Source organism: Lipotes vexillifer, unplaced genomic scaffold, assembly GCF_000442215.2.
Source record: "Lipotes vexillifer unplaced genomic scaffold, Lipotes_vexillifer_v1.1 scaffold583, whole genome shotgun sequence".
Lineage (NCBI taxonomy): Eukaryota > Metazoa > Chordata > Mammalia > Artiodactyla > Lipotidae > Lipotes > Lipotes vexillifer.
Genome location: NW_006784184.1, coordinates 357132 through 370462, shown reverse-complemented (window position 1 = coordinate 370462; position 13331 = coordinate 357132).

Here is a 13331-nt window from a genome sequence, read left to right as displayed (position 1 = left end):
TCCCGCTGCGGAGCACAGGCTCCGGACGCGCAGGCTCAGCGGCCATGGCTCACGGGTCCAGCCGCTCCGCGGCACGTGGGATCTTCCCGGACCGGGGCGGGCACGAACCCGTGTCCCCTGCATCGGCAGGTGGACTCTCAACCACTGTGCCACCAGGGAAGCCCTATAGTGCCTTTTTAAAAGCTTGCACACAGAGAGAATTGTCAGCACAAAATATTTTTATTCTTCAAATATTTTATATTGTTTCCTCTTGATGTTTTCAAGTGTAAGGGAAATTGTAAAAGTGAGGGTGTTGGTTGTAAAACCTCCCCTTGCCCCACATCTGAGTGAGGGGTTGCCTGTGAGCCAGAACCTATGGGTGTGCCTGCAGGTGATCACTGCACGTTGTATTGCTTATACACAATCAATGTGTTGGTTGCTTATAACCAATCATGCGCCAGGGTGACCTGGGTTGGCCGGTGCACTCCAGTCCCACCTCCCTGCTGCGATGGAGTGTCTGCCACTCAGTCAGCAAGTTGGCACCATAGGGTTGTACACATCCTAGAAAAGCATCCCTCGTATCTTTGCAGTTTCAATGTCGTTATAATGCCCAGCACCTACTGTATTCAGCGATTTGGGGTTGGTTAAAAGAAGATTAGAAAAGAACTAAAGAAAAATCTCTGTAGAACTGACCTTAAGAGATGTGAGAGATCAAATACAGAGAGGTTCAAGTTAAACATGCCCTCACCTTGTACCCCAGCAAGCCCGAGAGGAACAAGGACCCGGGTTCACACACACACCTGCGCGTGAATATCTGTAACAGCTTTGTAATAATTTCCCCAAGCTGGCAACAGCCCAAATATCTTTCAGTGGGTGAGCAGATTAAAAAACTCAGGTACATCCTCACGATGGGATGGATACTACACAGCAGTAAAAAATAAGAAAATAAGAGACTTCTGGTACACAGACCACCATGGCTGAACCTGGAATGCTTTATGCTAATCCAAAGAGGCCAGACCCAAAAGGCTAAAGACTGTATGATTCCATTCACATAATTCTTGAAAGGGCAAAACTATAGTGGCAGAAAACAGGCTGGCCTTGGGGGAGAAACTGACTACACGGGAGCATGAGGGAACTTTGTAGGTGATGGAAATGTCCCATACCTTGATTACAGTGGTGGTTACATGACTGTATGTTCATTAAAACGTGTAGAGCTATACGCTAAGAATGGTGAGTTTTACTCTAGTAAATTATACCTCGCTTTAAAAAAGCAAACAACACAGGGGAGGCTGATGAGGGCCGGACTAGTCTCAGGGGAGGTGGGATAAAAAGTGGGCTTTGAGGACTTCCCCGGTGGCTCAGTGGTTGAGAGTCCGCCTGCCGATGCAGGGGACACGGCTTCGTGCCCCGGTCCGGGATGATCCCACGTGCCGCGGAGCCTGTGCGTCCGGAGCCTGTGCTCCGCGACGGGAGAGGCCACGACAGTGAGAGGCCCGCGCACCGCAAAAAAAAAAAGAAAAAAGTGGGCTTTGAGTTGGTGAGTTATGTTCAGCTGGGAAGAGGGCTGGACTGTTGCCACGTGAGTTCTCTGTTCCGTTTTCCTGCATATTCTCTTTTCGCTGGTGTCCAGTTGCTGCCTTTCATCCTGCACCAAGCAGGTCCCTTCCCATCCCAGCAGGGGACAGCTCTCCCAGGGCCCTGCCAGCGGCACTGTCCTCTCCAGAGGGTGCGCAGCCTGAGGCCTGAAGCCCCCCTGCCTTCCCGCTGCACCCTGAGGGACTCGAAAGGTTCACCCCGAATTACGAAGGGCCACTGGCCTCTGCCTGAGGAACAGCTGGGGGTCAGAAGAGGCTCCCACTCTTTCAAAGTTTCAAGTACAATTTCTCCTCATCCCCTTCGAATACAGTCGAGAAATGGCCAACCCAGGCCTTTCAAGAACTGGGCTCTAGGCCCAGGTTTGCCTTGAGGTCTGTGAGTTCACCTCTCTGGCTTCAACTTTCCCATCTGGAAAAAGATTATAAAAAGATGGCAAGGTGTGTGAGGGCCTTCCTGGCACCATCCTTTTGTCCTCAGCACAAGCCTTGCTCCTGGCACTCACTTTCTCCTGCGTTCCTCCAAGTGGTGCCGCCAGACACACACACCAGGATCCCTGGAAAGGTGGACGCTGCTCCAGGGGATTTGGCAGGGAGCACGGGTCACCAGAGGTCATCACCCACAGCGGTGGGGCACAGGGGAGCGTGGGAACCCTGGCTCTGCCCCTCAACTTGTGACCTCAGTTTTCACAGCTGAGAGTTGCAGATAATCACCTGTACCCTGTTGAGTGGTTGCTGAGGACTAAACACTGAGGATGAGTGTGGTAGGCAGGTATAGAGTATTTATTAAATAACAGCTGCTAATATGTGTCATTATTATTTTTTAACAAATTAAGAATTTATTTTATTATATAATCAAAGAAAACAAACTTAGAATATCTCCAGACCTAATTGGATGAATCTATTATCATCCATTTTTTCCATCACTTTCTTTTTTTAAAAAATTTTATTGGAGTAGAGTTGATTGACAGTGTTGTGTTAGTGTCAGGTGTACAGCAAAGTGATCCAGTTGTACATAGACATATATTCATTCTTTTTCAAATCTTTTCTCATACAGGTTATCACAGAATACTGAGCAGAGTTCCCTGTGCTATACAGGAGGTCCTTGCTTCTCATCTATTTTATATAGAGTAGTGTGTGTACGTTAATCCCAAGCTGCTAGTTTATCCCTCCCCACCGCATTTCCCCTTTGGTAACAGTAAGTTTGTTTTCGAAATCTGTGAGTCTATTCCTGTTTTGCAAATAAGTTCATTTATATCATTTTTTAAAAAATTAGATTCCACATACGAGTGATATCATATGACATTTGTCTTTCTCTGTCTGACTTCACTTAGTATGATAATCTCTAGGTCCATCCACGTATAGTATGATTATTATTATCATTAACATCAAAGGTGTAACAGTCATTATCTGAAAAACAGTCCAACACATCAATATGCCAGTTATCATCTACCTGCAGATCTGACCCTTATAAATATTCTCCTCTCTGACCCTTCCTTTGATGCTGGGGTGGCAGCCTGATTCCCAGCCTCAGTCCCAAATCGACCTGGGCTCCGAATCCTGGAGGCTCAGGGCTGCACACTCATCTGGCAATGGCTCCGGGGGATCCAGGCCCGGAAGAGAGGATGCAGCCTGGAGGCTGCAGCTGTGGCAGCTTCTGGCTTCCAGAGATTGATTTATCACCAGGCTGCTGATGAATGTGTGGGAAACACTGGTGATACAACAGCATGAGCCGGAATTAAAGCAACAGCTCCTGTGCTTTAAACCCTGTTTACGTGGGGCTTGGCTTTCTAGGCAGTTTCTCGTCTCTCTCTTTAGGACAGAGTGTTTCTTCCGTCTGGAGACTTTGGTTAGAGCACTGCTGAGCGTGAGGAAGGCGCCAGAGACTAGGGACCCAGGAGGACAGCAGCTGGTCCTTGATTCCAGCCGGTCCTGCAGCCCTGGCCTGGTGTGGATGCCTCCTGAGAACAGGGACTCGCAAACACGCCACAGAGCTGGAAACTTTGGGGAACCAAATAACTATGAATGTCAAGGAGGGACATCGTCTCCTCCAACAGCTGCAGTGACCAACGGGAAGAGGGGAGCGCGTCGTAAATCCATCACTAAATCCGCTCTTGCTGGCAGCCGGGCCCAAGCTGAGCGGCGTGTTTCTGGGGGGTGCATGCCGAGGCTTCACGCAGACTTTGCCCGAGACTCTAACACCAGCCCCACTCTCTGGGTTTCCTTCTCTCTTCCTGGCTCTCCCTCCTCTTTCCCCTCTTTTCCTAACTGCCCCTCCCCTACTCTCAAGTTGGCCAAAGTCCTGCAGACTCAGACACTGTGACACCCTAAACAGGCACACAAATCAGGATGTCTTTTGACAGAATCCTGGGAACCAGCTGTGCCCTCTGAGAGGCCAAGATGTCCTTCTGACAGCCAAGAACCACGTTCTGGCAAAGGCTGAGGCAGAATTTCATCTATCAATGTGTAACCAGGGCTCCCGGGGTCAAGGGTAACCACAAGTCATGCTTTAAAAATTGGTCAAATAACTTGCCTGCTTTTCCTAAAAGTCTCAAGCCCCTGAGCACGTCCTACTGGGTGGATACCTTCTTGGACCAGGTCTCCAACTGTCACGTTTACCCATTGTTTCCACTACCTGGATTCAAGGATGAGTGGTACTAAAACATAGGGGGAAATGACACACGTAGACACCCATATGCTGTACTAGGTCTGGCCAATCCCCACTCTTCCACAACGGTGGATAAATCCCAAGAATGTATGACTGCAGAACCACTTATCTTTGGCCTTGGTGTATGTTAGGCAGTTAATGCATGGTGGCATCACCTTCCTAATTAGGCTCTGCTCGGCTGATAAATGAGCTTGTGTCCCTTGAATACATCCCAGCTGGATGGTGAGGCTGAGCTGCTGGGGGATGAGCTGCAAACGGACGGCCCCACAAGTGGGTGGCGGGGGCTGGATCTCCTGGGTTGCGTTTCCCGTGCACAGTTACTGCTTCATCTGCAGCCCGCGCTTTCTCTGCCTCCCAGACTGGATGAGGGCATGATAGACTGAATCAGTCTAGAATCTGAGAAGACTCCAGCGGGCCATGCACTAGGCGTAACCCGCTGGATCAGGAAGCCGTGACGGAGGCGATGCCCGCCAGGAGAGAGCTGTGTCACCCCCGTTGCCAGCTTAGTGCAGCCTGTTCTATTCACAGTCAAAATCCTTGTCACCTGTGGGATCCATTGTCCCCAGGTCCTGTGGCCTAAGACCTTGGGACCTGTGTATCAATCCGAGGTTTCTTGGGTGCTGTGATTTCACAGAGCAGAGCACAGACTCTGATGGAAAGTTGATAAAGTGTTGAATTCCACAGCCAACACTGTCTTTCCTTTCTCAGAATTCCAAACCAGGCTATCGTTAGCACAGACGGACAGGGAGAGGTACTCCCGTCTGAATGCACCAGAGCAACCCGCAAAGCCTGTTTCTGCAGGTCTGTGTGTGAGGAATTGTACCTAGGCTGGTAGAAAAGGCCGATGGTGGTCCCCTGACCATTCCTGGTATCACAAAGCCCTTGTCTGCCCTCCAGAGCCCCAGCAGGTGGCCTGGTGGTTGCTAATAACCAGCAGATGTCTGATGAGCACTGGAGGTATCAGCCTTTGAGCTGCCGTATCACCAAGCAGGGCTTTCAAGCAGGGCAGGATGTGTCTATCAGGCTCCTGTAAGCTTTTGCCCAAAGCCATCACCTTTGGCACATTCAGCAGACAGACAGCCACAGGGGAGCGGGTGTGTGATGTCTTCCTCCCAGATTCCAAAGATGCCTGACAGCCAAGGATTCTGCCCATGAAAGGAGCCCAGGGGAGAAAGCAAGGGAGAGAGGAAGGGAGGGAGAAGATAGAGAAGGAAGTGTGAACAAGAGAAGTGGGGGTATTTTCCGAGCTGAGAGCCATGATTCATTAAGTACTTCCTAAGGACCAGGCCTTGTGCAAAGTTGTATCTCATTTAATTATTAGAGCAAGCTTATTACAATGGGTGTTATTATTTTCTCCGCTTTATAGCTGAGGAAACTTACACGCTGAAAACTTAAGCAACTGCCTTAGGACGTGTAAAAGTAGACACTGCAGCTGGCATGAGGCTTAAGGAATTGTGAAGGTTTGGGAAAAGTGACAACTGAATCCTAATCTCAGTTCTTGGGAACCCACACTTCCCTGGAGCCGTGCAGGCCTGTGCTGGTCCTTCCCCAGACTCCGCCACATGAGAACCACTCCTCTCTCTCTTTCTCTCTCTCTCTCTCAAATGTTGTGCAGCACAATTAGTTAATGCTTATAATGTGCTTTCGACAAGGAAAGCGCCACTGAAATTCACAGCATTGCTAACCCCTTGGTGACTACATCTATAAATTCCCTCCTTTCCATGGAAATTAGGTGGCTGAGTATATCATTTCTCCAAATCACTGCAGTTGCTGATAGAGCAATAGCATCAAATATAAAACTAATATATTTAGAAGGGAGACAGGTTATTTGAAAGCAAAACCACAAAGCAATGATTTCTTCTTTCCTTGTAGGTTATTTTCTTAGGGTTGGGCATTTGTAGGATTATTCCTCTTGGACACTGTGCTTTCACATCTCCTTCAGGGGAGACACAAGCATTGGCCGACTCTGCGGTTCGTGTCACACACAGATACACACGCACACAGACACCACACATACATGGACACACACAGACACACACAAACACACTGCACACACATGCATGGATACACACACCACACACACACAGAGATATGGACACACACATGCGTGTACGCATACACACACCACACACACCACACACGGATACACACACACCACACACGGATACACACACACCACACACACAAACACACATACCGCACACAGATACACACACACCATACATGACTCTCAAGCCAACACTTAGGTGTCCTGCCTACAGGGAGTTTGAAAAACTGCTTTAGCAGATTGTGAATGATGAATGGGGACATTTTTTTAAAAATCTATACTTATTGGTAAAGGAAAGATAGGGAAGGGAGAGGGCAAAGGAGGACACAGAGAAAGTAAGAGGAAAGAAAGGCACAGGGTGGGGATGGAGAGCAGGAGGGAAAAGCAGAGAGTCCCGGGGGGAGTGAGCTGTGATGCGAGAGGCCGAGCTCTAGACAAGCTTGCCCGTGGCAGCCCCCCTCCCCCCAGGACATGTAAACATGTCCCTCGTTCCCACTACAGGCAGCCAGAGTCCAGCGGGCCGCCAGGAGGGCTCTAGACTCTATCAGCCCAGCCACCCTGCCAGACAACCAAGGATCCCAGCTGCACTTGGAACTCCAGTGTAGACCAGTTCTGAACTGGCCACTCTGAAGTTTCCCCCAGGTGTTTTTGCATGTTTCTTTGAGGAGATGCCTGCCCTGGCTGGAGGTCTACTTATTCTCATCAACCTGAGATACCTCATTGTTGGACTGTCAGTGTTATTCAAACTGCAGGCTGCAACCCATTAGAGGTTATTAAATATTTTAGTGGCTTCCACCTGTGATTTTTTAAAAACATGAAATAGAATTATCAAAGTGCATGTCATAACATAAGGATATTTTATGAACATTTTCTTTCAGTAGAGTGTGGGGTGTGTGTGTGCAGTGTTGTGATATAGGATGAATTTGATATTTTAGGTCACTGTCAAATGTTGAAAGCCACGGACCAAGTGACCCAGCAGGCCTGTACCTCTGACTCTGAGCTGCTCCACAAGGCCACTTGGGTCTAGAAAACATGGGCCAGGAAATCTTCCGATTACAACCTCTCCTATGTTCCCTCTGTCTGGGGGATTAGATGTTCAAGAAGATTCTAGCCTATCCTCGACATCCAAGACTTAACATTCTGGAGTGTGCTTGGGCAGCTGGGGATGAGCACAGTTGGGGAAAGGGATGAGATTAGGTGAGTCTAAACTGATCCAACAGGAAGGGTGTCTAACACAAGGACTTCCAGATGCAGAGCTGACTCTGCTGGCTGGGACCCACTGCCCGTCTTGCCTGTCTGCTCAGTCACGTCTGCTTGACTGGCAGACTCAGGAAACCCAATGAGAGGTAACACCCCATATGACGATGCCAGCACCGGTTCGCTGGGTTGATTGACATCCCTGGGATCTGACTTTGTGCACAGGCCCATTGCAGATCACGTTAATGGTTGAGAAATTAAAACGTTGCTCAGTGCCTAATAAATGCAGCATGTGCCTCCTATTAGTACATACCAGCTGCATCTCGGGGAACCAGGAAGCAGCAACAGTTTCTAAATTATTTATCAGTTCCCTTACCTCCACCCCAAAAGAGAGTTGGCTTAGGCATTTCTTTATTTCATGGACTGATATGCAGAGTAATTGCTTTGGGTATTTGTGGGTTTTTTTTTTTTCCTATGGATTTTCTTTTCCTGATTCAACATCAGGGGGGAAGAAAGGAGAGAAAATATCGTGTCAATGTCATTTGAATCATAATAGCTACAAATTCACTCCCCTGAATAAATAGAGAAGCATATTTATCAAACACAGACAAGATGTCTGTGTTGTTAACAGAGGGAGAAAGATTTGAGTCGGCAGAAGCAATCGCAGAAGTTTGCATGATTCCAGAGCTCCCTTGAGAGCAGCAAGCACGCAGCTACTTTCTGGCCTGGGACCTCGGGTCTTGGCAGCTGATTGGCCCCCCAAACCTGGCTGTCAGGACCCGTCAGGGGGTGAACCTAGAGGCTGAGAGGGGCAGGTAGCTCAGGGCATCCTGCCAGGACCTGAAGAGTGATGCAGTGCATGCCGATTCAGCTCCTGGTCCATTTAGGGCAGAGGGAATGGAGAATGGAGGAACCGCCAGCATGAAAGGGCAAATAGAGAGTGTTAGGTTGTCTGTGGCTCTAGCCTTTTTATTCTATTTCATTTCCATCTTTATCTGGGAAGGGCCAGCTGCTTTATGTTGCAAAGACAAGTTTCTGGTGCATCCTCACCACCTCTCCCCTCCCTCACCAGCCCCTCTGGGTTCCACCACGATGCCACAGTTATCTCCCCTCTGGGAGCCCCCTGGAAGAAGCAGCAGATGTAACAGCGATGGCTCTTATCTTTTGAGTAGCTACATCCAGGGCTCTTCTAAGTGCTTTACAGTATTATCTCATCTAATGCTCACAGTAAACTGTGAGGCTATTTTATGACAAGTTTATCTCGATGAGAACACCAAATCCCAGGTCAACTGATGACTTGCCCAAGGTCATTCCCACAACCACGTGTCCAGCTAGGATTTGAGCCCTACCTTCATCCACACAGACAGACAGACACCTGGACTGTGGATCGGGTGACCTGGTTTTCATCCCTAACAGCTGAGTTATCTTCGGCCAGTTGCCCCTATCTCTCTGGAACCCAGTTTCTGGTAGCAACGCACTGTCATAGTGGGGAGAATTGGCTCCTGGGTTTAGACCCTTGCACTGCCACAACGTGACCTTGCGGGGGGTTGGGTTACTTGACATTTGCTTACTCATCTATAAAGTGGAGGTGATGATTGTAATATCTCCCTGGTGGGAGCGGCTTTGGAGATTCAGTGGGTTACCACAGGTGGGAGGGTTCAAGCCCAGCTTGGTGCGCGGTCAGCTCTCAGTACGTGTGCGTTATCGGTACTCAGCTTCCATCTGTGTGTCCAGGAGATGCAGTGATCATTAAGGCCTACTTTAGTTTGGAAAGTCTGTGAATCAGGTCTCTGTGTACACTTCCCTAAAGCTCTGTAGCTATCCATGGTGTTACGCCAATGAGAACGAAATTAGAGGGTGAAAACCGGAATGGCTCCAAGCAGTATGAATGCCTGGCACGGCTGCATCTTTCACACTGGCAACGCCTGTTTGTGTCGACACCTCTTTTCATATGAACATGTCCACCTCCCATTATCCCTTTTGGTAGAGCAGCGATTACATTCCCATCTTAAAGAACTGCCCAGTGATTAGCCCAAGGTCAGAAAGCGAGTAGAAAGAGCAGAACCTCAGTCCACATGCCCTGCTTCCAAGACAGTTCTCACTTGTCGGCAAGGCAAAGGGATTTGAGATTCTGAATCAAACCCCAAGCAAGGAGGCGCCTTAGAAAATGAGCTTTTTGTCTAACTGTATTAGGCATTTTCTATTCCAAGATAAAAGACTGGACAAAGCGTCCTGGCTGTATTTCACCAACTCATCTTTTTCTAAACATAAAAATTTACCACTTTTCCTTTTTCTGACTGGAGAGCAGTTAATCTTGTCTCTTCTAGACCCGCACACTGGCACACAGTACAACTGTCATGAAAGCAGACGGTTCCCTGGGGGAAGAGAAAAGTGAAACATCCCAAAGCAGCAAGAAGGATTGGAGAGTTCAAAGCCTGGCCAGTGGGAGCCCATGAAACTGCCTCAAGGCTCCCCCAGTTCTTCGAGGATGTCGTCTGGGGGAGTCAGATCTGCTCCCCTGGGCGGCAGGCAGGGTGTGGAGGTCAGAGCAGAAAGGAAAACCGGTGGGTCATTTGCATGCAGCAAGGCTATACCAGGTCCTGAGGGACAGGGAAAGCTCAGAGACCTGTGAACTTGAAAGAGAAAGCAGAAGCTTTCTGAGAAAGCACTCAACTTTTGTTGAGTGAGAAGCAGAAAAGCAATGTCTATCAACACTTGCATTTCCAAATCACACAGGCTGTATATTCTAGACCATGCAACCCATTTCTGAGCTATACTGTGCTCCCTCAGGAAATCATAGCTCAGGGTTGACAGGGAACCTGACATCCTCTGCAGCCGAGCATCATGCTGGGAGCGTAGCAAATGCTCAGCAAATTCCTGAAAAATCAAATTGGATTGTCCAAACTGAATCCAACTGAAATATTATCTAAGCGTGTTGTTAGCTCTTAAACAGCAATGTGGGTAGGGCAGTCATGACCCAGGTAATCCAACAAGAATGACTAATCTCCAGGACAGTGCTGTGGTTCCTCTAAATATATAGTGTTCTGTATCTATTTGCCTTCCCAAAGAAGTGTTTCCTTGGTTGATTCGTTCACTCATTTAGCCAATCTTAACGCTATGCCCGGCACCATACTAGGAAATACAAGGGGATTAAGGCAGCCACTGTCTGCCCACACAGATTTGATCATATCTGGGGAAAAGATCAGTATTACACCATAGTTAAAGGAATTTTTTAATTGCAGTAGTTCCCTACAATAGTGAGAATTAGAGAGTGTTTTAAGAGTATATAACAGGAAGCCCTACCCAAATCTGCCCCAGGGGGCAGGGTGGAGGTTAGGAAAGAAGGCTTTGAGGACAGGACACTTATATTAAGACTTGGGGAAGGAGTGTGAGAATTCCAGGAAAGTTTGGGGGAAGGCAGGCTAAGGTGTTTGCCTTTCTTAAGGACTTCTGACCCATCGTTGGTTGGCTGGTGTGGACACGTGCCCCGAAACCCACCCTGTCCTCAGGTCTTCAGGGTGGCCTGGTTTTGTTCACGCCTCAAAGGAGGAGGAGGTGCTACTGGGAGCTCCGTCCGCCAGGCTGGGATGTGGGGATTCACTAGACCTTCAGCTGCCCATCTTCACACCCGGCTCGCTCAACAGTGGTGTCATCCTGGAAATGAGCTCTTTCCACCAGCGCCTTGAAAGGGGCAGAATCAGATCTGCTCAGCCAGGGGATTCACTGGGAACACAGGTACGCTGCCCAGTACCGTGAGAATTCCAACTAGTTTCTTGAAACTAAGACATTTCAATTAACGGGTGGCACTCACACCAGCATCTCTCTCTCCCCTGGCTTGCCAGTCAGTCGGCTGTGTATTATAAATAACAATAAGCTGGCCCAGTCAGAGGCTGTAATCCAGTCTCTTCTTTCTGCTGACATCAACGGGATTCCCTCAAGTGACTTTCTGTATGGGTATTTAATTGGGAGACACATGGGGAAGCCAGCCTGCTTGTGTTGTCGTGTTGGGTATGTCCCACTGGTGTCAGGCCCACCCCCTGGAAGGGCCCTGAGCGTCACTCATGGCCCCGGAGACTATTGCAAGAGGATTAGGGGATACCAGGGACCAAGGGGATCAGCTTGGAGGTTTGAAAACAAAGGGAACATGATCCCACAAACAAAAAACGTTGCCCTGGTTTCTGATTTAACTTGTTCAGAACCTAACGTTTATTGATTGTGTGTGTGTGAGAGAGAGAGAGAGAGAGAGACAGAGAGAGAGAGAGAGTGTGTATGTGTGTGTGTGTGTCAGTGAGTGGTTAATAAAGAAGGGGGAAGAAAATTGAATAATGCCATAATTACGAAATACAAGATAGCAAATGTTAGGTGCCAAAAGAAAGGCGCAGTCATTTATCCAAACAATTTCAGCTCCACTTTCTTTATCTAGGAAGAAGGAAATAGGAGAAGATTTAAATTTTTATTTGTTTTATTCATCTGGTGATGAATATATACAGCAGCCCTCTAAGGAAATATTCAACGTACCCATTTGACAGAAGCTGAGGCTAAGAAAGCACAGTTAATAAGTGGCAGGTATTTGATTCAGACCCATGTCTGTGTGACTCCAAATCCTGTATTAATTCCACTCTATGCCTGGGCTTCGGCCACCTCTCAATCTCTTCTGAAGCTTCTTGTATATCATCATAATGCTTAATTAACGTGCAAAATATCTGTTCCCACTGCAGACATGAAATAGATTTTAGTCCTGTAGAGAATATGAGGGGCAGTCATAATACTAATAATGACAATAGTTGCTAATATTTACATGGTGATTTTACTATTTTCTAAGCTTCCTTCCAAGCATTTTATAAATATTAACTCACTCAGCGAGGTACCTGCAACTAGACAGCTGGCTTCCAAACACATCACCATCGTGCCCTGAAACCTGATTATTTGGGGGTCGGGGCCAGGTGGCAGGCTAGAGAAGAAAGCAGGCTGTTAACCCACTGCTGAGGCCAGGGCTGGGGCAGGCTGGGGTGCCTTGGGCTGTAGCACAGGAGTTCCAGGCCAAAATCCAAATTCCCTGTGCTTTGCCAGTTGCTCCAAGAATTTTCCTTATGGGGCCCATGAGCTGAATGTAGGGACCTGGATGGGGGAGGGAGGGGTTGTGAATCAGTGGGGTGAGGGTGTGTTCACCAGACACTCGATATTCCCCCTATTCCCCACTAGGGGCTCAATTTTTCTCTGCAGCACTGGGGATGCCACGGATAAAGATGTCCTTTATCCTCTCAGCAAAGAGGCTGGGATGGGCAGGTTTTAAATCATATCAGAAGAAGTAGAGATTGGATATTACTGAGAATTTCCTGGCTGCAAGGTTTTTGAGAAGCTTGGAAGCATAATCGAGACACAGGGGAGGGGAAGTGGGGGCTTCATCCATCATGCAGTGTGGTGGCCGTCAACTCCCTGTCCTGTTCCCTTGTGGTGGCTCACTTTGTTACACAGCAGAAACAACACACCATCGTAAAGCAATTATACTCCAATAAAGATGTTAAAAAAATAATAAAAGAAAAGAAAAGAAAGCAGAACCACCGTCCATGCCTAACCACCAGGTATAGCTACAATTTGCTCCATCATTCTCACCTCAGGACATGAGGTGTCCCTCCCCCTGCTGTGGGCTGACCCTGCTGCTCTTACCACCAATCCCGCCCACCCCCATCCCCCCAGGAACTTTGGGCCATTTATCTCCGCCCTCTCTCTCCAGCATCTTTAACCTCTTCTTCCGTTTGACCATTTTTTTTTTTTTGACCTACCTTTTTCAACCTCTCAAGTTTTTCTCAGAAACTAAGACAAGCAATAAACCTTAAACACAGTCCTC